Below are 26602 nucleotides of genomic sequence, written 5' to 3' on the forward strand. Positions count from 1 at the left end.
GGGGGTAGTCCTAAAGTTTCCATTGTTTATCTAGTTGCGCAAACAAGATACAGTTGCTTCGCTATATGATCTGGACTGATGGCGATTTCGCTTCTAGTTTCTAAGCCTCGGCCAGATTGGTAGGCTACACTCAAATCTCCCAAGCTAGCTATCGTCTGTTTATTTTACAACCCTATGAGCTAAACTATACTAAAACGATATCCATTCTCGGGCTTATTAACTATCTAAGCTTTTGCATACGGTATAAGGTGTAAAAGCTTTCGTTTTCCAGTATTAATTTATACCAATGGCAAATAGAGCTAACGGAAAGTGATGCGTGCCTCTCAACCAACCAAGGAAATATTTACTGATTCACCTCGAACCTGGTGGAGTTTAAAACACGCGTACGCTGGTAAACCGAATTATCTTTAGTAATTTACCAGGTTTGCGCGTCTAGGAAAACTATAATAATCTCCACGAATCATAAATGTTCCATAAGTATGACACTAGCTATATTTCGTAATGCCGGAGACTTACTGGGAGCTAGTTCGAGAACGACCAGCGAGTTAATTTTGCAGTCCATCTTCCTATTTAATCTGTCCTAAGCCTTTGACAGCGCCTCAACAGGCGTCGCTTTACGAGAATCTTTGACTTTTCACCTACGTGACATACTTACGGAAACAGAATTGGTTATTTTGGTCGAAGAGATAGCCAATCAACGACAACCAAAAAAATCTTATGAGTATCTCGACTTATCCTCGTAAACATCATCCTACTGGGCACTACTTTAGGCTTTCATCTACCCTCAGTGCCTAGCCCACTCTCCATTATTGTTATTTGCCTTTGGTCTTACCGTTTGTAATTATCTTGACTATGAGTCGTCGCCTTTAAGATGTTTACCCGAAACGTCTCAACCCACTTATAGCTTTTTAATGAAGTAAATATTTGTTAATTGCACTTTGTTAATTGCCTGCCTTTTGAATGGTTGTTTAATTAACAAATAACACCCAGGGCTAGTTAAAATATTTTAAAAATTTCTTTCGGTAAACTTTTATCGTTTCAATGAATCAAATAGTGCCATAAACACAAATGTTTGACTTTCTAGTCGTAGGCCTATACATTCGCTATTCGTCGAGTAACGGAATTTTAAGCCTTGAAATTAACATTTAATTGGTACTAAAACATGAACGGTTGTTAAAATGAGATTATTGGTTTTCTTGGCGATTTTTATGAAGAACAAATTAAGAAGGAAGAATTAAGAAAAATTTGAGGGGGTTGAAGTTCTCCCGCGAGTTTGGTTAGTTAGGCTTAGCGGTGCCGGTTTCCTTCTTCTCAATGGAGTCTGTCAGAAGAACTGGTGGCGTTGCACCGAGCGGTAAAAGTTTTAAAATCCTCATCGTCTTTTGCCCCAACTATCATAATCCTTTCCTAAATTCATTAAAGTATTAGCGCGAGGAATTGTGGTCCCTTCTCTCCCCGTACAATAAAATTCAAACGCACTTTTAAGGCTTCCTTTCTAAAGATATATATATAACAATTTTAATTTTAACGAAGTGTGTATACATTTTTAGAGATATTGTAATACATCAAAGACTCTTTCGAGGGCGAGAGAGAGAGAGAGAGAGAGAGATAGTATAGAAATCTCTCCAGAAATTAAGGAATGGTTGCCATGGAAACCAACCAACCCCCAAAAAATTAGGGGTTGCTATGACAGAGAATGAGAGAGTGTATAAGAGAGGTTAGTACGCGCTGGATCTCTTTGAATGGATTACAGTTTGTAGGAACGAAATCGGGTTACGATCACTGTAACGTGAATACTAGAAGACGTTAAATGATCGATGGGTTCCCATGGAAACGGAGTTTTAGAGTATCGTCTTTAATTCTTAGCTTATTAGACTGATAAAATTAATTATTAGGGAGAAATTCTTAATGAATTTAACGTTTATTTGATATAATAATGCGTTCACGTCAACTTGGTGGTGCTCTAGAGCATATCAGACTTAATGTTATTATGTTACTAATGACACCAAGGATGAGGTATACAGGGTGTTTCTGATAAGTCTGCATCCATAAATTAAGAGGGATGTTAATTTTTTCGTCCCGGCCACTGTTTTCAAGTTATGATTTTAAGAGTGTTTTAGGGATTAAATTTGCAATCATTGTCTTTCAGTTTCTTAATTAAATTTAAGTGGGTCATCCGTAAAATACTTAGATCTTAATTTGAAAACAGTGGCAAAATGGAGATAGGAGTTACATTTTCGACTCAAAATCGTACACCCAAAGAACATCCCGGGCCCTAGTTAATTTATGGATGCAGACTTATCAGAAACACCCTGTATTGTGGAAGAGCGTATCTTTCATCCAGGATGTTGTACGCTTATATTTGGGTGGACAAAGTACACAAGGATTAGCTAAATCTTCTGGCAGTGCATAGCAGCAGCCATTCTTTCTAGCTCGTATCGACTTTGGATACTGACTGATTTATCTTGTTTTCGTTGGCTTGTTTTCCGACCGGATTTTGATGTCCTCTTATATGTGTTTCCTTGTCCCCAGTATTTTGTCCGGGCCGACCACACCGAAATGAAAACATTGTTGTCACGGCTAAAGCGACGAGGGATAAATTGACGCGATAAGCTTGTACTTTCACGAATTATGTCAGATATGAATGGTCGCCTTTATAGTTATTGGGTAACGTTCTTTGTGCGTTTAAAGACAGCTCGCCGCCATACCATTTGATATCTTTTTTTTTTGCGGAGATGACCGAATCGGTGTCGCTTAGCTCATTCGTCGATGTATTCGTACAGCCATGAGTTTATAAGATATGTTCCAGAAGTAAGACACTTCGTAATGCTAGAGACTTACAGCTCTAGCTAGTTCGAGAACGACAAGCGAGAATTGACTATACTCGGTTAGTTTTGCCTAAGACCATTAGTGTTTAATGGTCTTAGGTTTTGCAGTCCATCTAGGTCCTATTTAGTCTGTACTAAGCCCCAATTTGGCTGCGCCTCACCAGGCGTCGCTTTACGAGAATCTATGACCTACCTCACTCACTTCATGCCAAGCTCCAGTTTGTAACCAGTGACAAACTTAAAGCCAACATATCTTATGAACTTATGGTACAGCCCTATTTGGCGAATATCAATTTATAAGTGGCAAAAATAGCGCTTTATTTCGCAATATAATGACAATTAAAATTTAATTGTTTTTCAATTTCAATTAGCATTTGAAGACTATCTACTTACATCTCTACCCACACGCACATACAGTTTGAAATTTAATTTATAAACGTTTCTCGAAAACCTATAGGTCAAAAGGTTAAGTGAGTCTCGCTCAAATTCCCTTTTGATGAAAACTTAAAAAGTCTAGCCTAAGTTGCCTAACAGACATAATAGAAAACATCAAACGTTACGGTTTCGTGTGATGCAAATATATTATGACTCGCCGCACGACCATTTTTAATTACAAATATTTTAATTAAGCTTGCGATATGAGAAAGTTTCAAATATATGTAAAATTTTATTATATTTGTTTATGGAATTCCAATTTATTTTTATCATATATTTCTAATATCTATTTCGGTATTTGAATAAAACAATTATTTTTACTAATGAATATTTAGGTAACAGAACTTTTTTAGGAGAAATAATTATAAATTATTCAATTTGTTGAACCTCACGCGCTCGTGTTATTTTGAATTATTTATGTTTTGAAGAAATCTCGAGGTCGCGTGCCAAACAAACATTTACAGGGTGTTGCACCACATTGGTTTCTTTTGGCCATTTTGAGTCGAAAATGTTCTACCACATTTTTCTCTAAGGCCCACTCTAAGTTATAATTAGGGCAAGGGTTGACAACTGCTTCAGTTAATAGTTGTAATTAATTGCCTGTAATTATTATAAACTTACCCTTTATCATAAACCATTCGATAACCTTTGGTAATAGTTATCCACCCTTTTTTTTATAAAGAAGAGTAAGAATCACCATTAACCTATCACGTGATATACCTTAGAGGTAACACCCACATCTTACGAGCCCCCAAAAGGCGAAAAGCCAAAAAAAAAAAATAAGAGGCAGTTCTAAAGGAACCATCGTCCAATAGCGTATTAGTGATCAATGGATCTTATAACCTTTTGACCTTTAAACCCAGGATGGTACAGCCCTAAAGTCTTAGAAGATTAGACCTAGCCAAGGCTTAAATACAAGGCTTAGTATGTAGTTGTAATCCTTCTTAGACTAGCTCGGCAGCAGCTATACTTTTATTTTTAGACTAGTTCTTAAAACTGGCGTGGAATTATTAGCGCCCTCGTTTTGATAAAGGTCTAAGGTTAGCTTGATTGCGATAGCCCTAAAATCATCCCCTTCTTTAAAGGGTTACACCCAAAGACAGATTTAGGCTTAAGGTTAGGCGTGGACGTCTTAAACACTAATATCTTTTAAAATTATCCGCGCATGCTTTTGAACAAATACTCGATCGACCTTCGCTTTAATACACAAAGTTGGGCCTGGTGGAAAAGAGAAGAGTTAGGGGGAACAGGTAGGATATTTTCGGTTTTTGGGTGGACCCACGGTTCGTTTCTAAAAGGTCACCAAAATCTATTATAGTAAGAAAAAAATATTTTTAAATTTTTCGGGCACCAAATTGATGTTTTTGAACCGCACGTCGACCTCCTTACTGCCTTACCTTCTTCTCTCATTCTATTTGCCTTTGCTACTAGTATATAGGGTATTCCTAAGGACCAGAGTGCAATAGGCTCGATGGTATATCAATTTCGAGTAGAAAATCTGAGTTTTATGACAATTTGAAACAAGGAACACCCTCATTGGAGTGTTTTACCTATCACCACTTAAATTTACTTAAGAAATTGAAAGGCAATCATTTCTAATTTAATTAAGGGGTCATTCGTAAAACACTCCAATCTTAACTTGTAAATGGTGTCCCCTTTTGGGAAAGTTACATTTTGAACTCCAAATCACCAATAGAACCCATTGCACTCGGTCCTATATCACCCTGTATAGAGAATATATACAGGCTTAAGCCTAACACTGATGGGACTGGCGAAACTGTAGTTATAACGAGATATAGGAAATGTTGTAGCCGAAGCTTTTAGCTTTCAAGTGCTGGGAGAAGATTCAGAGTCTCCTCCTATATATTTTAGCTCGTGTCAAATTCTAGTGCCGTTACAATTTCTATAGGATATAAGAGTTACTAGAGCGTCCCGCCAACACTGTCACTTCACTAAAGTCCTTTCAATCGATGGATGATTTTCCCCGCCATAAATATAAGAGCTCGACGAATCTTATATAATTTATCGAATTTAATATGCCAAGACTATATTATATTGGGTTCAAATCGAGGGGAAGCTCACTTCTGGACCATACTATATACATTTACAGCGGGGTGCGTTGTAAATTAAATTAAATTTTTAAGCGGAATAGATAATCATAATTTAATCAATTTAAATATGATCGATGCATACAGGGTGTTTCTGATAAGTCTGACATAAATTAAAGGGTGTGTGTATAGGGTTAAACTGATTGGACAATCTTCTAAACATTTTAAAGAAATGTTTTACATTCTAAACATTCTACTCAGGGTGGTTTGATTTAAATCAGTTTGATTTAATTCAAGAATTTGTTTTAAAAAATGTTTTCTAAGATTCCAAGTAGTAGTTTAAGAAACTCGTGAAGAAACTTAACTAGAAAAGACCTAAAATTAAAAATAATCATGTTTTTGGTATATTTCAGTTTAAGGTTTTCCCAGAACTCCAGTTTGTCTTGCTGGAAAGGCTAGGAAATGAAATAGCGGTCAAGCAAGTCTTTTTATACAAGCATTTGAATAGTAATAATATCCAATAGCTGCTTAAATGTCATAATTATTTTGCTTTTGGTTAATTTTGACTCAAAAGTTTTCATGTTGGTAATTTACTATCTAGTAGTTCAATAAAAATAAAAAAAATCAAATAAATCAATTAAAATAAAAAAAATCAAATAAATCAATTAAAATAAAAAAATCAAATAAATCAATTAAAATCAAAAAAATCAAAAAAATCAAATAAATCAATTAAAATCAAAAAAATCCAATAAATCAATTAAAATAAAAAAAAATACGATTTAAATAAAAAAAAATCAACAACCCTGAAATTTCTACTCAGAAACGTAACCAATTTCGTAAAAAAATATTTATTCCTAATAATATTTTATTTCTTCATCCTATGCTTAGTAATATCGTGCATACAGTTGACCAAATATTTTTACCTTGGACCCATCATCTATATATAAAACAGACTAGTCTGGTTGTACGTTCCGTGTTTGAGATTCGGGATCTAGCCTTAATCCCGGAGTTTATCCGCTGCCCTGTACTCCCTAAAGGTTCAAGCCATTATTGATACAGAAAATTTTGGTGGGGCCCCCCTAAAAGAAAGACCAACTTCTATTTGACCAGGTGGGCCACGGATGAGAGGAGCTCGCGGTTCCAAAAACGAAAGGGAAGAAGGAAGTTCTAGCTGCCTCTAGAGACGATGGAGGATGGAGAGAAATTCCCCGTATAAAGTTTCTATATGAGAAAAAGGTCATATATATATCTACCTAACATCCCGTTGCCATAACAACGGAGAAAGGTAGAAGCACGTGATGCTTTTCACACCTGAGTGCCAGTCCATGACTTTTTCCCGCACCTTTTTTTTATCCCCCGCGCTTAACGCTTGTGTTAGGTAATTTATATAGACCATTTTATTAATTAGTTGCAGAGAAGCCAACATACATACTCCATCTTAGGTTATTTCCCTGGCAAGATGCAACGCCAGGCGGAGCCAGAGTTCAATACAAGCATTAGACTAGCCAAGCGGACGGTGCTTTTTGGCGCGAGTGAAGTAACCCAAGAAGGAGTCGTTTCTCTTCTGGAATTAATGGAATAATCTATACAATCCACATTATTTGTTGTTTAGCTTAATATCAATTGATTGGTTGGGTTGTAATGACGTCATATCTTAAATATTATATTAATATAGTTCGATCGTGAATGCTAATGATGCGTGTATAATTATGGAGTATTATAATTAATATCTATTTATGTATTATTATGCCAATTATTAGCGGTATTAATCTTTTAGTAGAAAAGACCATGATGCCCGACTAGACTCTCTAGAATATAAATTTTAAGTTTTAAGCCTTGTTTTGAATTTTGAAAGTTCGCGCAATTTAACTGAGCCTGCTAAGACGGAACATTGATGGGTATATGAAACCAAAGACGTTAAGTAGGGCTTCAAAGTGATCAGTCCACTAAAGTCCTTTCGTTTCCGATATTCCATTTTTTTAAGAAAACAAGGCGGTCAACACCAGACCCCATGGGTTGGTTGTTCATGTAATATTTGCATGAGTACAAACAGAAGATGCAATATATTTAAGTGCACTATACAAATATTCACGATACAAACTTTCCGAGATGATTTTTCTCAGAGCGCTATTGCGTTGTAACAGTTCATTCATTTTCTGTTCATAAGTTTATATATTTAGAAGTTTGAATGCATTTATTGGTCTCGAGATTGAATGAATGAAGTCTTCGAGATAAAAGTTGCGTTATACTTATACTTGGAAATATTATTAACTTGTGAACATTGTAAAAGCAAATCTACTATGGATAAATGTAAAAATAACCAGCAGTCGCCGTTGGTTGTTATGGTAACAAAAAACACAAAACTATGTTGCAGTTTGCTATGCACGCGCTATTGCGTTTTATATTTAGATCAAGTCTACAGAAATCTAGTTTTTGCACGAAATATTTCGCACATTTTTCGTCTTACTCGAACGTTCTTTGTTTTGGGGGTGTGCGAGTGGGGAAGTGCACTCGGATGCCGAATATCACGCGAAATACGCATTTTCTTCCCCAAATTATTACTCGCAACTGGGCCTAGGTCAAAATATCAAGGCGAGAAATGGAATAGTTGACCTACAATCATTTGTAATTCTCTCAATTCAAATGTTTACTTTTGAGACGAAATTAAGAACTCTGGTTTTATGAATAACACAAGGAAATACTTTTGGTATGTTATAGTCCTATTTTTCCTCTATCCAATGATACTAAATAATTGGGGTTGCAACAATCAGGGCATGAGTAATTAAGGAAAACGTTCATAGACGTCCCCTCCATAGGATTAACATGGTCTTATTTGTACGAAACCTTTTAACTCTGGTTCTATAAGAGATACAGAGAAATCCTTTGAGTATGTTATAGCCCAATTCTCCTCTTTCCAAGGATACTAAATAATTGGGGTTGCAACAATCAGGGCATGAGTAATTAAGGAAAACGTTCATTGACGTCCTCTTCCTAGGATTAACATGGGATTCTTTACACGACGCCTTTTAACTCTGGTTCTATAGGAGATACGGGGAAGTCCTTTGAGTATGTTGTAGTCCTATTTTTCCTCTATCCAACGATACTAAATACTTGGGGTTACAACAATCAGGGCATTAGTAATTAAGGAACTGGAAAACGTTCATAGACGTCCTCTCCATAGGATTAACACGGGCTTATTTATAAGATATACAGGGAAATCCTTTGAATATGTCATAGCCCTATTTACCCTCTGGATTTCTTATAAGCAGGGCTTGAAAAATAAGATAACCGAGATTGTAAAGTTCTTTTAGAATTTTTAGGGCGTTGTTTAAATCCCTAATTACTTGACAAGGAAAAGCCCAAAATCATAATCTATATTATCTTTTCCATCAACAAAGAGAAAAAAGAAACAGTTCATAAACCATCTTGGGAAAAATCTTTAAAATGGCGAGAACCGAAATTTTTCCAAGTGAATAACACATAAGTTAAAATATTCCGAAATAAGTTGCTATCTTATGTGTATACGGAAGATTTATTAGAAAACTTGGATCGTTATTTTAACTCGAAACCCGACGTTGAATAATTCTTATAGCAAAACTAAAGGTAGATCTATGGAAGTAATGAGAAGTCAGATGAATGAAAGCTTGGTAGTACACAGTATGATTGTTTACAACTTACTTACCTTCTTTCCTCATTTTCTGTAATTTGCATTTATCTTAGGTATATACAAAAATTATGAACTTATAACTTCATTTTAATATACTTCTGGTGGGTAGGCCTAGACCTTAAAAGATTATTCTTTGAAAAGAAAAGATCCTGAATATCCATTAAATTCGTGCAGGAAAGCTTTGGTTTTCTGGAACTTTTTGGAACGCTTCCAGAAACTGATGTTCCCGAACTGCACTGGTGGCAGGGTGGGCTTCCTCTAGAATAATTAGTGAATCCAAATAATGGCACAATGATAGAGAGACAAAAAGGAGAAGAAAAAAATATATATCTAGGACACAGGGCCATGGTCAACATCTGTTTTCAATTACCAACTTAAGCCTTGGCTGAAATCACCCCCCCCCCTTTTCTCCCTTCGAAGAAATATTATAGATGGAACCAAACCAAAAGCGTTCGATTTTACAAGGATTTATGGCCATCGGTTATTAAAGGGTTAGTCGTTCAATCATAGTGTCTAATTACTGAGCAACTAAAAATTAGTCCCACGATTTTTAGCGTAAAGTTCTCGGGCCCCATTTTGAGAGAAAACTGCAGAACCATTCTTAAGCCTCGTGGTCTTTCTATTTTTTTTTAATTTTCCGCCATTTTGGGGGAAAGGGAGCAGCCATTTTAAGCCTCGTCCCTCTGTGGTCTTCCGTTTTTACAATAAAATAGTCGGTCCTCAGCCGTTATCCTAAAAATTCTCGCAAATCAATGTTTTTTTCTTTTCTTCTTAATTTTGAAGTTGCACGGGCACTTTAAAAGCTTTCAGAGTGGCACCATTGATTATAGATAGAAACATTTGCATTAAAATTTAAAATAATTTTAGTTGAAGGAATATTTTAATGGGTATGGAGTGTATGTACTTATCTGCCCACGTTAAATGAATGTATGCCCAAGAAGTGGGCCCCCTAGCTACGCTCACGAATTTATCGACCTGGGTTCTACATTTAAGCTATTAATCATTGAATATTTTTGCGCGGACCGCGCGTAAAAACTGACAAAAGTCCCACGCAAAATTTGGGGTATATGCAAATTAGAACAATCCCCCCCCCTCATTCTAAGTTCTCTTTTCTTTTGTTTTAAGAACTTCACGTAGAAACGTCGATGAAAAATTTAGTTTGAATTCTGTACCTTTTGAATATAGTATTTCATTGAAGTGTATATTTTTATGGCGAAATTTAGGATCTGTATTTCTTCTGGTATATCAAGGTCATTCGTAATTAATTAATTAGGCCTAATTATCTTCAAAGTACACTGTTTATTTAAATTATGCATTCCCTTAAGCTCACTGCGTATGCTAATTTCGTAACAAAAATAATTTGCTTATCGTCTTTAGTATTACAAAGTTCTTAATTTTGTTTTAATATGTATCTAATTTCACATTATTTTTAATAATTTTTCAGATGCGAAACTAGATTAAAATTGCTCACTGAATAAAACATAAACAATTTTACGTTCGAAAAAAGAAGATTCGGTTCACCAAAATGAACATCCCCGTGATTTTGAATTATGATTTCAAAAAAAGGAAATGTCAATACCAAAAACTGACTGGGAAAACATTCAGGACGGACGATGATAGAAAAATTAGTAGGTAGACGATCGATTGTATTTAATTTAATTATTTTTTTAGTAATTTTAGTAAATAATTTTAAATAAAACCCAAATAAAGAAACATACAAAAATCAACAACCCAAGTAATTAATTTGTACCGGTATTTTTAATTAATATTTTAAATCAGGTTGTTTCAAAGGGAGATTAATTACCTTATATTTTAATTAATAAACAACCGTCGCGTATGTAATCGGACGAATTTTAAAGTAAGTTCTTTTATGACTCCCTTTTAATATTAAAAGTAATTAAGCGTAAAATATGAGTATCATTAAATTAAAACGGAATTTAATTGGATAGTAGCCTAGTAATTACAGTAGTAGTATTTTCCTACTAATAATACTTCTCTAGAGGCGGTCCAAAAGGCTTTAATTATTATTTTAAATGGAATATCTTATATAATTTCAACCTCTTAAATGAAAACAAAAGATATAAAAAACCTTCTAAATTAGCTGGGTCCTTTTAGAGTTGATTTTTAACCCAATTTAGATTTTAGAAGAAATTGTAAAACCGAGGCTTAGAAGAAAAAAAAAATCTCCTTTTTTAATACAATTTTATGTGGGAGTTAAATTACTTCATTTCAGAAATATTTTTTAGTGATAACTAGCTCTCTATTGTTCAGTAAAAGGGGAATTTTCAAGACACTTGAAATTTAACTGCGTGGGAGTCGATCTTTACACAAAGGTGTAGGTTAAGGTTAGGAGCCTGAGTAATCTCCATTTTTTTTGTAGGTTTAGTAATAGATCTCATAAGCCTACTGGCAAGGTTAATCGTTAGGATTATTTCTGGAATATCAAGGTCACTTGAAAGAAATTTATTCCCCTAATCTCACCCCCCCCCATTATATCTAATTAATTTTCTGGTCCTCCTTATTATTACCAAAATTAAATGATTTAATTTTTAATTCAAAATTGGGAATTTAATAGTACTTTTTTCGTCCATACTCCTCTTGGATCACCTCTTTTAGAAATTTTTTAATTAATTTAGTTAATTAAATCCTAAAATTTGACGTTGTTCCATACATAAAAACGTGTTGTGATAAAAAATAAAAAGAATATATACATTGTAGGTGCCTTCATTTTACGACAGAAAAAAAATTAATAATTAGCTATGGATATAATTAACCAATTAACAAAATTAATTAACATATCCGGCTGTAAGGTTTAAAAGTTAACAAATAAGGTTTAAGTTTAATGGATGCCCAAATATCTTTTTTTTTTGTAATATAAGTTTTCGGGTAAAGAAATAGGCGAAAATAGACCTAAACGAAAAAGACTATAAAATTTATATTATGCAATATTACTAAGAAAAAAATTCCGAATTATCGCTAAAACGTCACTTTAGTTTAATTTCTTATGTTTTTTTTTTCTTTTTTTTTCAAATTTAAAATTGAATTTGACATAAAATGGTTCCAACAAAAAAAGAAGCAGGTATTTTTAGGGTCCCTTCCCATTTCTCAAAGTAACATTTATTATTAATGTTCAAAACCTACGTCCCCGTTCGTTCCGCTGATTAGAGCTTGGAGTAAGAAAAAAAATTCTAGAGAAATCTGTCAAAATTCGTTCATATCTTTTCCTTAAGAGCTACCAAGGAAAAGTAAAGATGCATAGAAATAATTTTCAAATGACAGGTTAGGGTTAACTTCGAGGATTGGATTCCCCTTTTTTCGTTAGAATCCGATGGATTTTGTACGGATTTTAAAGTAATCTTAACAATTCATCAAATATTCCCAAAAGGTGCTAGGCACACGAGGACGAGAACCGCTAAACTATTTTTAATTTATTTTTACGTTAAGCCTAATCTTAAAAAAAACCAACCAAGGCTTAAATCACCCTTAAAAAAAGGTAAATAATTTTTTATTTCTTTTCAACTTCCCTGGTGCTTTTTTAAAATTAAAAAAAAAACCAATACTTTAATATTAAAATAAAAATAAAGTAAAAAGGTTTAAATATTAATTAAAGTCCATGATTATAACGTAAATAAGTTACAACCACCACCGAACGCGAGTTATTTTGTAAATATTGATTGAGATGTTTATTTATAAACAAAAACTAGTAAACAATTGTATAACGACGCTTTGGGTGTCTAAACCCTATTGTTTTTTATATAAAGTTGGGTGTTATTTAAATTAAATATATATATATATATATTGTAAATATCGAGTTGTAAATGTATAGATAAAAAATCCTAACGTATTGTAGTTTTTTAACCAATCCACGCGCGTCATAAAGATGACGTCATTTGTGCTTCCTAAAACACACACATACACAAATACATACACAGAGAGAGAAAGAAAGAGTTAAACAGATGTAGTTTTTGCGGTTGTTATATATGAAAGTGTTAAGATTATATAAAAGAAAAAAAAATATCACCCAAAGGTTTTTATACACATGAAGAGATAAATAAACGTGAGAAAAATTAATTTGAACACGCACGTAAATGATTGTAAATGTAGCGTCCAATTAAAAGACGTCAAACCAAGTACGTCATTTTGACGTTAGAATATTTTCCATATAGGGCTATTTAGAGCAGACCGTTTTTGGCCAGAGATACTTGGAAATAATTAACCTTAAAATTAAATGAGGTTTAATTAAATCCGAGGAAATTGAAGGTAGACTTAAAACCATTAGAAAACTAAATTCCTATCGTAATAATTAATGTTTTAAAACTTAATTAATTAACATTATTAATTAAGGAAAAAAAGCTCCCAGTATACACCGATTTACGGGTATGTGAAACTAGAATCGAAGTCTTCAACTTCGAAATTATTATTTACTTCCGACTCGAATATGTTTGTTTACATATTCATCGCGGAAGTTAAGTAAAAATACAGTAGACAAAAAAATGGAAAAAAAATAAATTAATAATGTACCTGTTGTTTTATATTAAAAAAAGCAAACAAACCAAATAAAATCCTAGTCTCTGATGTCTGTGATGACATCATTCACGTTACCGCTTCCTTTTGTCGCGTGTTACGTTATTTGGTACGTAACGTTTTTTGAAACAAACAAATAAACAAACAAACGACCCCCCTGGTGTTATTTTTAGACATTGACGTAGTAAACAAAGTGATTACGTGAAACAAAAAATAACTATTAAAAATAATTTATTGTTTGTAATTAATGTAGAAATAATTAATTGAGGAAAGAGACGTAAAAAACCATTAATAAAAATAAAAAGAAATGTGAAATTAAAAAAACTGGCAATTAAGAGAAAAAAAATCAGCCATGTTTTTATAATTGATTATTGCTCATTTAAAAAAAAATACAAGCTAAGGCCGATAGACAATTTGTTATATTTTAAAAAAATAAAAAAATTGGAAACAAATTTTTTTTTTAAACTTTTATATCAAGCGATTTAAGGAATGTTTTGGAATTTATGGATTTTGCTGTTGATTTCAATTCAGTTCAGTTCTCTCGATTAAGGGTAAAGTAAAATTTGATTTCCGCTTGGTTTTTATGCATAAACACGCCTGACTGTATACAAAACTGTTTTTATGCTTGAAAGTTTTAGTTTTAAATGTAATTTAATAACGTAAATGAGCTTTGGCATTATCTAATGTTATTGGTGTTTTGATTTGATTTTGTTGATATTAGACCACTGGCTTTAAAAATATTTTTGTGTTGTTTTGCTCAACCCCGCTTGTATAAATATGTTAAGTGTAATGCCACGCATTCCCTATTTGCCAAGCACCGAATATTCGTCTTATGACGAGCAGATGGAAGACGAGTAACTTCTCCCCATTGCTCGGTATACGGCAAATAACTCCCCGAATACGTGGTTTCTTTGCATCATTACATGGAAGACCCTTTAGATAGACTGAACCCAGAACTTATTAAATGATTCACTATTAATATTGATTTTTAACAATTGACCTTCCTAATCTAAGACTGTCTTTGGAATTTTTTTTACTTTTTTCATTTATTTTTGTGCACGATTCAAATTTGAATTCCTTAGTTTCCTTTCGTTGGGAAAGGAAATATTTAAATATCTTAATACTTTTTCTATCTAGCTTGAACTGAATTTGAAATTCAAATTTTTTTGGTCGCTAACATGTTTTCCGAACCTTTCTTTTTTTTTATTATTCTAGAGATGCTTTGAATTCTGGGAAGGAAAATGGAAAACCGGCGAAAGATTATGTCTTTGAATATCTCTACAGAGTGCGAGCGACGAAAGGAAAAACCACGGAAAAGGTATTGTAATTTCTTTACAAATGTATTGAAAATCAAAGTAAGTGCGATCGTGTCTAAAAATGGCTTCCTATCCGCCCACGCGTTATCCTGTAAACTTCGGGGTAAAGCCCCTCATTTTACCTTCTTCTTTACTTTTGAGTCCCAAAGGCTAAACCCCCTACTATACTCTTCCGTCAACTATTGCACGTCTAGCAACGAAATGGATCATTGATTTTGAAATACCAAAAAAAGAAAAAAAATCAAAAGAAAAAAAAAGAGGAATAGAAAAATCCGTCTTGCGCAAAATGCAACCCTTTATTATATAAATGACTTTGCTCGTAACGTTAAACGTTACACCGAAGTTGTTAAGCCTTTGTGAACCTATATTTAGTATTACTGTAATAACCTCTATTTTCAAGGCTTAGGTATAACTATAACCCTACCTTCGACTAAATGCTCGGTAAACCTTAGTCTTTTAAAAACACAGGTAAAAACTTTACCTATGTTTACAATTGTTTTAGTTTCTAACATCCCATGGGAAATTTTCACCAAATATTAATTTTACCGTGCAATGGTACCTCAAGTTGAACTTCAAATTGCCCTAGTGTAGTTTTTTTTAGAGGAATTTTAGACCATAAAACACAAATATAATTAATTTCGTGGGTTTTCGCGCCTTTTTATATTTTGAAAAGCCTAACTTTTAATAAACCGCACGAGATATTGATAAAATCACGTGCGAAAATTTCTCCTGCAATTTTTAGACGAATTTTTAGGCCAACTCAAATTTATTTTGTTAGGTGAGTTTTCCCGCCTTTTTTATTTTTGAAAAGCGTGACTTTTAATATCGATAAAATCACGTGTAAATTAGGCCTAACGTTTGCTTAGAAGTAATAAAGTCACCCTAAGCCTAATTGCATTATGAGTTAAGCCTAATTCAATTTGGTATTTATATACCTAACTAATACAGAAAGTTGACGGATATGTCTTGTCACACTATTATCAGAGAATACCAAGAGCACCTCTCTTAGATTCCGAAGATAATTAAAAGAGAATGGTCTGAGTTGTCGCCCAATTGTTTACGTGGTTCGGAGAAAAAACCGTAGAGAATAAAAAAAAAACCTCCGGTAGAGAGGGTTGGAAAGAATGTCAATATTGGTTTGGGAAAAACCGGGAAGGTAGAATTAGTCAAGTCTCCATCATTTTCTTTCCTAAGCCTTGGTCCCTTATTATTAAAGACTTTTCAGAACTACTGATAAAACCCATTTAACTTAAAATCCGTGATTGACACTGAGAAATGGTTTGTTTTTGTCAGCTATTACTAATTTGGAGTGTTTTTAATTCGCACTCCAATTGTATTACAACATGTAGTAGGATAGCCTAAGCCTAAATTGACTCTCTTTTTAGCCGTTTCCGGCCTTTAACTCTATTCAATGGGACTCGAAGAATAGCTACGACTAGTAAAAAAGGAGGGAAATTGGAGCGAAATACCGTTTTCTCTCTCTACGCTCCATAAAATTAAGAAAAATTCGAGGAAAAATTTTCGTGCCTCAATCTTCTTTCTCGTTTTTCTGTTAACTTCCATTCTTTAAGACTAGAAGAATCTTAGAAAAGGGGGTGGGAAATGAATCTCTTACGAAAGATAAAACCCTCCGGTTCTAAACTAGAAAAGTAACGTAATTAATTACGAAAAACATGCGCCAAAGGAATACGCCTGGGATGTTTAATGGTGTCATATTTTAGCTCGTCTTTATTTGCTGCCACCTTTGAATCTTCCAAGTCTTATAACTGTGTTTTTATTAAAGATACTGGTAAATCCTCTGAGGTATTGATAGCCCAAAGTGCTTTCCTTTCCAATGATACTTAATACTCGGGGTTATAACAATCAAAACTCTGTTAATTAAGCAAATAAGACAAAAGAACAGCAGCATTGTCTCATTGAAAATCCAAGCTTACTTTACATCACTAACTTTGGGACATAAATACTCGTGTTTTATAAGAGATACATTGAACTCATCTGAGTATGTGATAGCCCCACGTCTCAACTTTCCAACGATACTTAATACTTGAGGGTTCATTAAACAGGACTCGATAAAACAAGCTTGGCAATAACCAATACTCCTCCCCTGGTGTCTACTTCTAGACTATAAACTTCTGAACATTTATAAGTAATTGACTGACTGCGATTTAAATTTTTATTCCATTCCCCGTAGCGGTTTATGCTAGGCTATGCTCTTTGGTATTTTCTTAATACTTTATTTATGACGTTATTAAAGAGATTGATGGTAACAACCTCACTCGATACCATTATCGAAAGCTAGAAGACCCCGTTGTAACGTATTTTCTTAGGGACAAGTAACGTTCGTTCGTCCCAGTCTAACCTTGGTTGGTTGGTTTGGCTAACAAAGGCTTCTTCCTATTGGAAAAGATTGTTTGAATAGAAAATGCCCGCACCCTTTTGAGTCCTGACTCTTGACGTCCGCCTCAAAGTTTTCTTCGCGTCAAGTCTTAAGCCTTGGCCAAAGTTATAAGAGACTTACTAGGCCAGGGAAGGGAGAAAGACCTCATTTTAAAAGAATGAAGGTATTTTGTCGTTTGTTCGCGTCTTGATCGGAAGGCTTTCCTAAGCCTTAGCGCCCGCCTAGATGTTGAACTCCCCCGCTCAACCCCGATATCCGCTATTCCTACATCCGACGCCATCTTATCATTCGATTTCCGATAATTTCCCGCGCGAATCCACTCTCTTTCTTAACTGGAAAGTTTAGATTTTAGCGACCCTGTTGGGATCTGTCGGATGTTCTTGAAAGTTTAGTTAAAGAGCCCCCGTATCGACTTAACAAGACTTACATAAAGCTTCCTTCAATGATAATTTTATGGACGAATCAAACGTAATGTTGTCATCTTTGAAACGTCGTAACTCTAGTTTAACAACAATGCTTCCTGGAAAATCCGTAGGCTATATTACAGCACAAAATGTCCTCGATGCAATGATACTAAACATTTAGGCCTAATTAATTATATGGCTAGTTATAATACATGATCTTTGATTAAATGTTTTGTCTTATTTTTTCTTGGGGTTGTAACGTTAACCCTACCCTAACTTTGAAATATCATAACTTTAGTTTAAAAATACTTTCAGGAAAATCCTTTGAGAAATTTAAAAGCCTAAATATCCTCTATGCATTGATACTAAACATTTAGCCCTAACTCAATTAGAGTGTTAGATATTAACCTTTTAATAAAACAATTGCCTCTAGACGAACTTCATGGGGTTGCCACTTGAACCCTAAATTCCGTGGCGTAGTTACTCTAGTTTAACAATAGTTCCAGGAAAATACCTTGAGTGTGCGATAGCCCTATTTATCCTCTATCCAACGATACTAAAAACTTGAGCCTAAATTAATCAGGACTTGAGATAATCGACTTTAAATAGGAAAGAAATGAAAATTAAAGTTTACATCTTTTTCAAGGTGCATGGACCACGTACTGTACAACCTAAAACACCCAAACTTTGGGATGGTGTAACTATAGGTCAGACAAGTTTATAGGAAAATCCTTTGAGAGTGTGTTACGTAAAATTACCCTCTACCAGCGGTACCAAATAATTAACCCTATTTTAATCAGGGGTCAGTTAAAAAAGGTTTTCAATTAACACGCGAACTGTTAATAGATATGATTTTTTATTATTACGCAGTATTACATAAACCCTCTGCATATTCAGTCTAAATATTGAAACCTCTACATTATTCGTAGAAATGGTCTTGCTTATCCCGTAAATTCAACATTAGCTTGGTATTAAATTTCCCTGATTAAATATTAATCTTAAAATTTTGCCGAGTTGAAACCAGCTTAAACCGGTTTCGATCTGATTTCAATATGAAATCATCATCGCGCCATATTAACGCGATTAGGAAAAAACGGGCAAAGTCAAAAAGGTCAGAAAAAAAAATTAAAAATGGAAATCTAATCACTTTTATTTTAATTAATTTCCAATTAGTACATCATTAATGGCAATTATAAATCCATTAATTATTTTAAACTTAAACAAAATCTTTATATAGATTGTTATAAATTATTTAATTGAATTTAAAAGTAATTAGTTTCGCCGAAAAATGTGAATTTTTAAAACAAAAATAATCATTATAATGTTTATAAATGACGTCGAGGCAAATCGCTCAATCGACGTCTGATATCGTCATCATCTTTTCAAATTAACAGTGATGCATTTCGGCAAAATTTTTCCTGTCTTTGAATAAGGTTCCCCATGATTTGTTAGGTTTTTCTTCCTTTTTCTTGTCGCTTCGATTAGGGTTGCTGCTACTCCAGCCATTCTTCACGTCCTCCTTGCTGTAAATGAAAATGTTTTTATTTTTAAAACTTGCAAAGTTCACACTTAAATCGATGATGTGACGTTAATTTATATGATATCCTCGTAATACTTGTCATGATAACTCTATGAAATGTACTCTTTCTTCTGGTATCATTAATTTTAGCCTAAGTACTCCTGATCAAAAGTTATGATTATTTAAAGATGATTGGTCAATTCTATTGTCAATGTTTTATTTTGTTTTTCATTTAACTATTGAGACCTTATTTTAAATGATAGGGTTATGATACTTGGAGTTATTACTCTATGAAATCTTCTCTTTCTCGTGGAATCTTTAGTTTTTTCCTAAGTACTTTAGAAAGTTATACTTACACGCTCATTTCGGCTGAGTACTTGCGATCCTTGATCTGCGGACGCCAGTTGGACACGACTTCGGTGTTAGGCATTTTTAGAAGATACTTTTCTTTACCCAACGGTATTTGACTCGAATGAAACAATTCTAGACGACGTAAGAGCGAAATCTCGACGAAGGCGAAAAGTAATTCGACTAAAGAATCGATGAAAATTTAAGAGTGTACGGAATCCGGATATTGTACAATCTCTTCAGGAAATAAAACGGGGATTCAGGGTACGTGATGTAGTTGAGTCAGGACCCGAAGTTCCAATATATTTCCGCTGTTTCCAAGTCGACTTCCTCGACAGGTGGTCAAATTCTCCAAAGATTCTTTAGCCCCGAAAGAGTTGGCCGTGACAATCCACATTAAGCGCTGTTGGACAGCAATTGCGACGGTTTATCGATTGATTCCACTTTGAATAAGTACTTAAACTTGAAAGGAAAGTACTTGTAGCCTGTTTTTTAAGAGTTTACCGAATCTAATTCTATCTGTCCTTTAACAATACAGAGCGAGGACGAAGCTAGCAATTAGACATAGAAAGTATATTTTCCCCTGACAATAATTTTAAAATAAATTAGTTAGGGCTAAAACATATCCTGATTCACTTCAAACTCTAATAATTTGGGCAGTGCAAAGAAGGCTTGTTGAATCGTTCTCTTATATACTTGAGACGCGTCCTCGTATCACTTCAAATTGATAAGACTATCACATAACCCTCTGGTGAAGATTAATGGTGTCTGATTTCCACAGTTTCGGTCGTACGCTTGCAAAATGGTTTTTACGTAATTGCACAAGTACTTGTGTAATGTCGTCAGTGTTGAGAACGCGCTGGGTCTCACGATCTACTCGCCTGATTGGACCCATTGCCTTATTCTTGAATAAATTAGGCTTAGCAATGAACTTACTTACCCAACTACTATAAGTTGAACTGTTATATACGAAGTCCTATATGAGAAGTACTAGGCCTATATAGCTATATATATTGAGTTTTAAAAACGCAGGTGGTTTTGAGGAAAACATCTGTTTAGTGGTGAAAATTGGAGAATATTGGTATTACACACGTTGTACCACGATATTGACGCGTTTTTACAACACACAACGTCATAAAGTTTGGTTACACACGTTTTTATACGCGTCATAGGAAAAATAATGCCTTTTTCCATTGGCTTCTACCAATCAGGTATCATGGATCAGTATTAAGGAGCCATAGATACATTTAATGGGATTTTAAAGAAACTTTGGTTCTGACTCCAGTAACAATACTCCATGGAATATGCCAAGGTAAAACGGCATAAGACGCTAAAGAACCACTGGGTGTATTCTAAGGCGCTAAGACACTATATAGCAAGACCCAAACCGGGTTTTTGTTTTTATTATAAAATCCTTGATAATTACAAATGAAAATATTATTTCGAAATCTGATCATCAAACCAAGGACATTGTTACTTGGCTGTGTGTTGAATGAGCTGTATTGGGACTTCCTGCCTTTGGTAATGATGTACTCTCGGATTTGATCTCGTGCATGTAGTTTTGGATTTAGTTAACTCGAGACAGTCACGTGAAGACAGCGTGATAGTTGTCATCAACCATTCGTGGTTATATTTTTCTATTTCGGTTTTAAAAACTTTTAGAAGATAACCCCTAATTTGACCTTTTCTAAGTTACAATCTTTGGAGGGCAAATTGAGGCTTGGTTTAACTTGGTTGTTAGCAGTTTTATCCTGATAATTCGCTATCAAGAAACCCTGGAATGATTGATGATCTTTTATTTTTTGCGTAAGTCAGTACATGTAGTTAAGCCTAAATTTCAACCCAAAATAACCTTTAATTGTTTATAATATCGTAATTAGGCTTAGCTTTTTAAAGTTTATTGATTGTAGAAAAAAAGAGAAAATAATATTGATTTATTTATAGCACACGCTTTGCGCGCCACTCTACAGCTATTCCTCCTTATCGATTTAGTTTAAGAATTAAATATTGTTTAATTTTAAAATTATAACTCTTATGTCTACGTTTCAAACATAATAATTTGAGATAAAAACTAAAAGTCAAAAATAAAGGCTTTGCGCACATAAATAGAGCATCCCCCTCTGCCGGCTAGATGTCACGTGCGACACAGACAGGGTTAGAAATAAGACAGGTTTACAAGGTTAATCTTTAATCCATCTTAAACACTTATATAGTAGAGTTTTTTGGTGTAGGGAAAAAGTAAAAAACCGTTACCTTTATCTAAGAACCATAATTTACTATTAATAAAAAATAAAATAACGACAAAAAAACGGACCCCCTTCCACGGGACGGAGGGGTATGAAAGAAGAGGCGGGTCAGAGCGACAGAGGTAAAAAGGAATTACTTATTTTTCGCCTTCCCCGTCAGCAACGTCATCAAAACGTACTTTAAGTGAGCCTATAAGATAATTTAAACTTTTAATTACGTGTTGGAGGGAGGGGCTCTATACTAGGCTATGAGTCGGACTGAAGTAAATACTAACCGTTCTCCATTCCTGCTTCTAAAATTAAATCTATCCCTGGTATAGTAATTAAATTAGTAACTTGAAAAATATGCTAACATGAAGGAAAATATTACATTCACAATAGAGAATTACTAGATTTGAAAGTTGTATTCCCGCCTAATCTAGGTGCAGATTATTAATATATGTGTATTGATGAAGGTTCGTAAAAGGGTGCCAAAAATTAATTTAAAAAATTTATTTCTTTATTTAGTTTGTGAAAAGACGGGCGTAAGTGTTTAATTTTGATCCTTTACATGTTCTTTCAGTAACCATCTAAAGAGATGGGGACCGCGGTTTGGACGTTTCTCTTCATCCCCCCCCATCCTCCTGCCGCCATCATAAAAGGTAAGACCATGGACTCGATTTACAAAGCTTTCAGTAGTAATACTTCTCAAGTAAGAAAAAGTACGTTAAAGTATTTTTAGCCACATCGTATGACGTACATCTACGGTGAGGCTCTTAGTTAGACCTGCCCTGTTGTTGTTGTCCCCGTCGTCGTCCCCGTCGTGCCAGTATAAGAGTTTTCGTTCGTCTACTTATGAAGGGAATTATGAAGTAAGGTTAAGCTATATATACTCTCCCTTTAAAATTCGTCTCACCCGTCGTCGCCGTCCACAATACGATTTCACGCTTTCAATACCGCTCCCCTATTTCAACATTGAAAGAAATCGAGGGGAATTTATAATCTAGGCAAGGAAAATATAAGCTGATGTTATTTTTGGAATGGTCTTAAGGCACCGGGATATTACAATTATTGAGTGTTTTACTGAATTGTTTCTCTTTCAAACGCTTCTAACCATAAGTTCATGTTAGAAATTTTTAAGATGCGATAAGTATGCGTAGGCATAAGTTGTAAATTAAAAGTTTCTGTACGTGTATTAATTGAACGTTAAGTACGTAATCATTTTAGCACTGTTAAAGGTAACTCGAGCATCGAGGGGATAACCACTAAAACTTTCTGTTATTCTATTAAGGGTTTCTTGTGTGTAATCAGTTTAGCATTGCTAAAGCTAAAACCTCGTTTTTATAATGGCCTTACGGGTAATCATTTTAGCTATGTTAAGGGTAGCGCATCGAGGGGCTATTCACGTAAGTTTTCTCTTGGCGTCGCTCTATTACAATTATAACATAAAAATAAATTTATTGAAGTTAGGATTACTGGTAATCACTTTAGCACAGTTAAAAGTAGCGCATCGAGGGGCTATTCACGTAAATTTTATGTACGCCTGTTAAGTACGGTACGATGTGGCTACTGTTATGAGCCCAGCCCTTGGCCCATCTTGTTTAACTTTCATTTATTAGAAATTTTGTTTAATCAAATCTTTCGTGTTCAAGCATTATTATTTGTCGGTTCAAGCAAATTAATGAATATTTCTGTTTAGTTCTATCATGGAAGAACTAATTTATTTATCTATATATATATATGTAAATCAAAGTTCTGACTGTCAAACTGACTGATAATCAACGCCCAGTCCAAACTGCTTGCCCTAGAAGGCTGAAACTTTGCAGGAACGTTACTCAAAAGTAGTAGGCGCGTACTAAGAAAGATTTTTCCAATCCGCCGTCATCTTAATAAATGGCGCCCCGAAATGTAAAAAATGTTCTCTATACAACAAAGTTCGCGCGTTTCAACCGATTTCGCAAATATTTAGTACACTGGTTTCCTTTAACCTATAGACGGGCTGAATGGTCTTTCGGGTTCGATTTGTGGCCATCTTTTGAAATGGCGGCCACAAATTTAAAAACCCTTCTTTATGGAATAATGTGAAAAGTAATAAAAAATGTCCCGACGGGCTGACGGGCAACGCCGAGTGCCTTCGCTCCTAGGGTGCTACAAAAATATTAGTCATCAGTAAAATCTACCCATTCTTTATATCATTTTGATGGAAGTTCTTATTACATTTCTTATTATTTTTATTATAATTTCAGATGTTCGGTATTGATTCAAACGTTCTTGGCAATTCTGGCGTTACTTCATTCCTTGTCGCCATATTGGTATTTCTTTTCAAGCTATAAATGTTTATGTTTTGAGGGGTCCGACTATACCAAAAAAAAAGCGTACGCAATTTCTTCTTGATTTCGTAATTTATTGATTTCTTCAATGTTTTCGCGAGAAGCGTACTGAATTTTGTGTAAATGTCGGACCCCTCGACAATGTATAGTTTAATAGTGAGATTGAAGTAGTTTATAGTGTCACCGAGGGGCTAGACACTCGCGCATTCTGGCCTCAGTGTAGAAAAGCGCTACTTGGGAGAGCTAATTTATTTTTAAATCCATCCACCGGACTGAAACAATGGTTGGGTAGTTATTTTTGTTTATTAATTGGTCTTAGTTCCGAGGTAATTATTTAGCAACTCTAAACAAATAATTTAATACAAAGTTATAACAAGACGAACCAAAGGCTGGGCTCGTAAGAGTAGCCACATCGTACCGTACTTCGATGCACATCTTTTAACAGTGGTAAAACATGGTACCTGTAAAGAAAATCAGAGTGAATAGCCCATCGATACTTTAACAAAAAATTAGAACCCTTAATCCTTATTTCAATAAATTTACTTACGTTATAAGTGAATATCCGGGGCCACAAGCTAGTACTTTCTTTTAAAACTCTTCTCGATTTGTGGAGAAATAGACGTGGTTTGGGAACGTTCCCCTTTCGCTAGCTCGAGATAGAAGCTCTCCAGGATTACAAGTTAACAAAGCTTGTTTTACAAATACGAAGGTGCATTTTTGTTACTATTAAGGGTTGGTCGCTTTAGAAATTGAAAGCTCAAGGTTTTAACTTCTGCTATTTTTGTGTTGAAGGTTGGGTGGGATTTTATCTTTTTACTATTGTTCACTTGCACTTACATATTTCTTTTATACGCTTAATCTATACATGGTTAATAATATTTACGCAATTTTAATTTTAACAATGAACTTATTCCATAAAAACGCGCAAATTACTTTCCTAATTTTTCAACACTCAGTGACTTTACGCACTTCCTATCTGGACGCAAAAGCATAATGCTACGTTTTGCCACCAAATACCCTGGTTTTCCATCCTAACAACCTCGTTTTCCACCGTAGGATATTAGCGTGGAAAAACAGTGAAAATTCTAAGCCAATTAAAATTTGTTAATAATAGAAATTTTCTTATTATTTTCAGTACCTGGACTCAACACTCGGAAGTTACACGTTTATAAAAATATTCTTATTATTTTCATTATTAATCTTTTTAATAAAATCTGATGTATCAATGAAATATTTTTCAAAATAAAAGCTTATTAATATTTATAAAATATTATTTGATAAAATTATTTCTATTTATAAGCTTATTAATTATAGTTATGGCGTGAAATAATAAAAAGAATAAAAGACTTTAACCAAAGTATTTTAGTTACAAATTTTTATTAAATCCGATTGTATCAAATGGAATATATTTCGAAATAAAATATTGCATTAATATTTATAAGTCTGCCTGATAAATTTATTTTTACTTGTAAGCTTACTAATTATAGTAGATTGATTCATACCCTCTGAATTAGAGTATGATTAAAGTGCTTGCTCAACATAGTAGAGCCGTGAGTCGAGTATGTTGACGTGAGACACGTGACACACTCTTAACAAACAGTCAGAATAACTGACTTTATCCAATGAATATTTTGAATACAGTATCAAATCACGTGACCTAAGACGTAAAATCACGTGACCTATGACGTCAGATCACGTGACCTAAGATGTAAAATCACGTGACCTATGACGTCAGATCACGTGACCTATGACGTAAAATCACGCGACCTATGACGTCATATCACATGGCACATGACGTAAAATCACGTGACCTTTGACGGCATATCACGTGGCGTATGACGTCAAATCACGTGACCTATGACGTAAGATCACGTGACCTATGACGTCAGATCACGTGGCCTATGACGTAAGATCACGTGACCTTTGACGGCAGATCACGTGGCCTATGACGTCACATCACGTGACATATGACGTCAAATCACGTGACCTATGACGTCAGATCACGTGGCCTATGACGTCACCGAGGTAATTGACTTGTGACGTCACGACAGATGTTAATGGTAATAGGTAATGATTGTCTATTCAGTTAGGCGTAGCGTTCATTCATTTAGGCCTAGCGTTCATTCATTTATGCCTAGCGGTGTTCAGCTATTTGGATTTCGTGCCTGGGATATGGCGCACCCGAGTCCGCGCATAGGAGCTTTTAGCGCCCCCCGACGTTCGAAATTTACTTAGTTGATCGTTACGGATCAGCCGGTTCATTTGATGCCTGTAACCCGACGAGGAGGTCGCTTGGAAAAACCTTTCCGTCTCAGTTCATCGTTACCCGTCAGCCGGTTCACTCGTTGCCTGGAAGCCGACGAGGAGGTCGCTTGGAAAAACCTTTCCCGATCAGCCCATCGTGATCCCGGCTTTTGAGGTCGATTCTTGATAGATCCGCCATTTCGCTGATCGATTTTGCCGAGGACGCAAGCTGAATTCGAAGCTCTTCAACATACTTGGCAGCCATTGCTTCGCCTCGTGGTGCTTTAACAGTCCGTAAGCCTAACCTTTCCAATAA

General features: G+C 34.6%; 1 protein-coding gene and 2 long non-coding RNA genes across 4 annotated transcripts in view; 2 read left to right on the plus strand and 1 right to left on the minus strand.

Moving 5' to 3' along the window:
• Nucleotides 1–13948, plus strand: part of LOC149673737 (octopamine receptor beta-2R-like) — a 143335-nt gene extending 129387 nt beyond the window's left edge. The window contains exon 5 of the transcript XR_016366909.1: nucleotides 10423–13948. The gene's annotated coding sequence lies outside the window, so the exon portion shown is untranslated. The remainder of the gene's footprint in view (nucleotides 1–10422) is intronic.
• Nucleotides 13949–18745: 4797 nt separating this feature from the next.
• LOC149673740 (uncharacterized) lies at nucleotides 18746–20130 on the minus strand. The gene is made up of 2 exons (XR_016367022.1): nucleotides 19496–20130; nucleotides 18746–19143 (listed from the first exon to the last, which is right to left on the minus strand). It is a non-coding gene; the product is annotated as an uncharacterized LOC149673740 (long non-coding RNA).
• A 1615-nt stretch (nucleotides 20131–21745) lies between these two features.
• On the plus strand, nucleotides 21746–25290 carry LOC149673741 (uncharacterized). 2 transcript variants are annotated; one of them, XR_016367023.1, is made up of 3 exons: nucleotides 21746–21917; nucleotides 22296–22374; nucleotides 25178–25290. It is a non-coding gene; the product is annotated as an uncharacterized LOC149673741 (long non-coding RNA). The 2 variants fall into 2 exon arrangements; XR_016367024.1 differs by lacking the exon at nucleotides 25178–25290 and adding an exon at nucleotides 22446–22750.
• The last annotated feature ends 1312 nt before the right edge of the window (nucleotides 25291–26602 follow it).

This window comes from Phalangium opilio, unplaced genomic scaffold, assembly GCF_054372755.1.
Source record: "Phalangium opilio isolate 3A_F unplaced genomic scaffold, DU_Popi_V2 ptg000048l_1, whole genome shotgun sequence".
Taxonomy (NCBI): Eukaryota; Metazoa; Arthropoda; class Arachnida; order Opiliones; family Phalangiidae; genus Phalangium; species Phalangium opilio.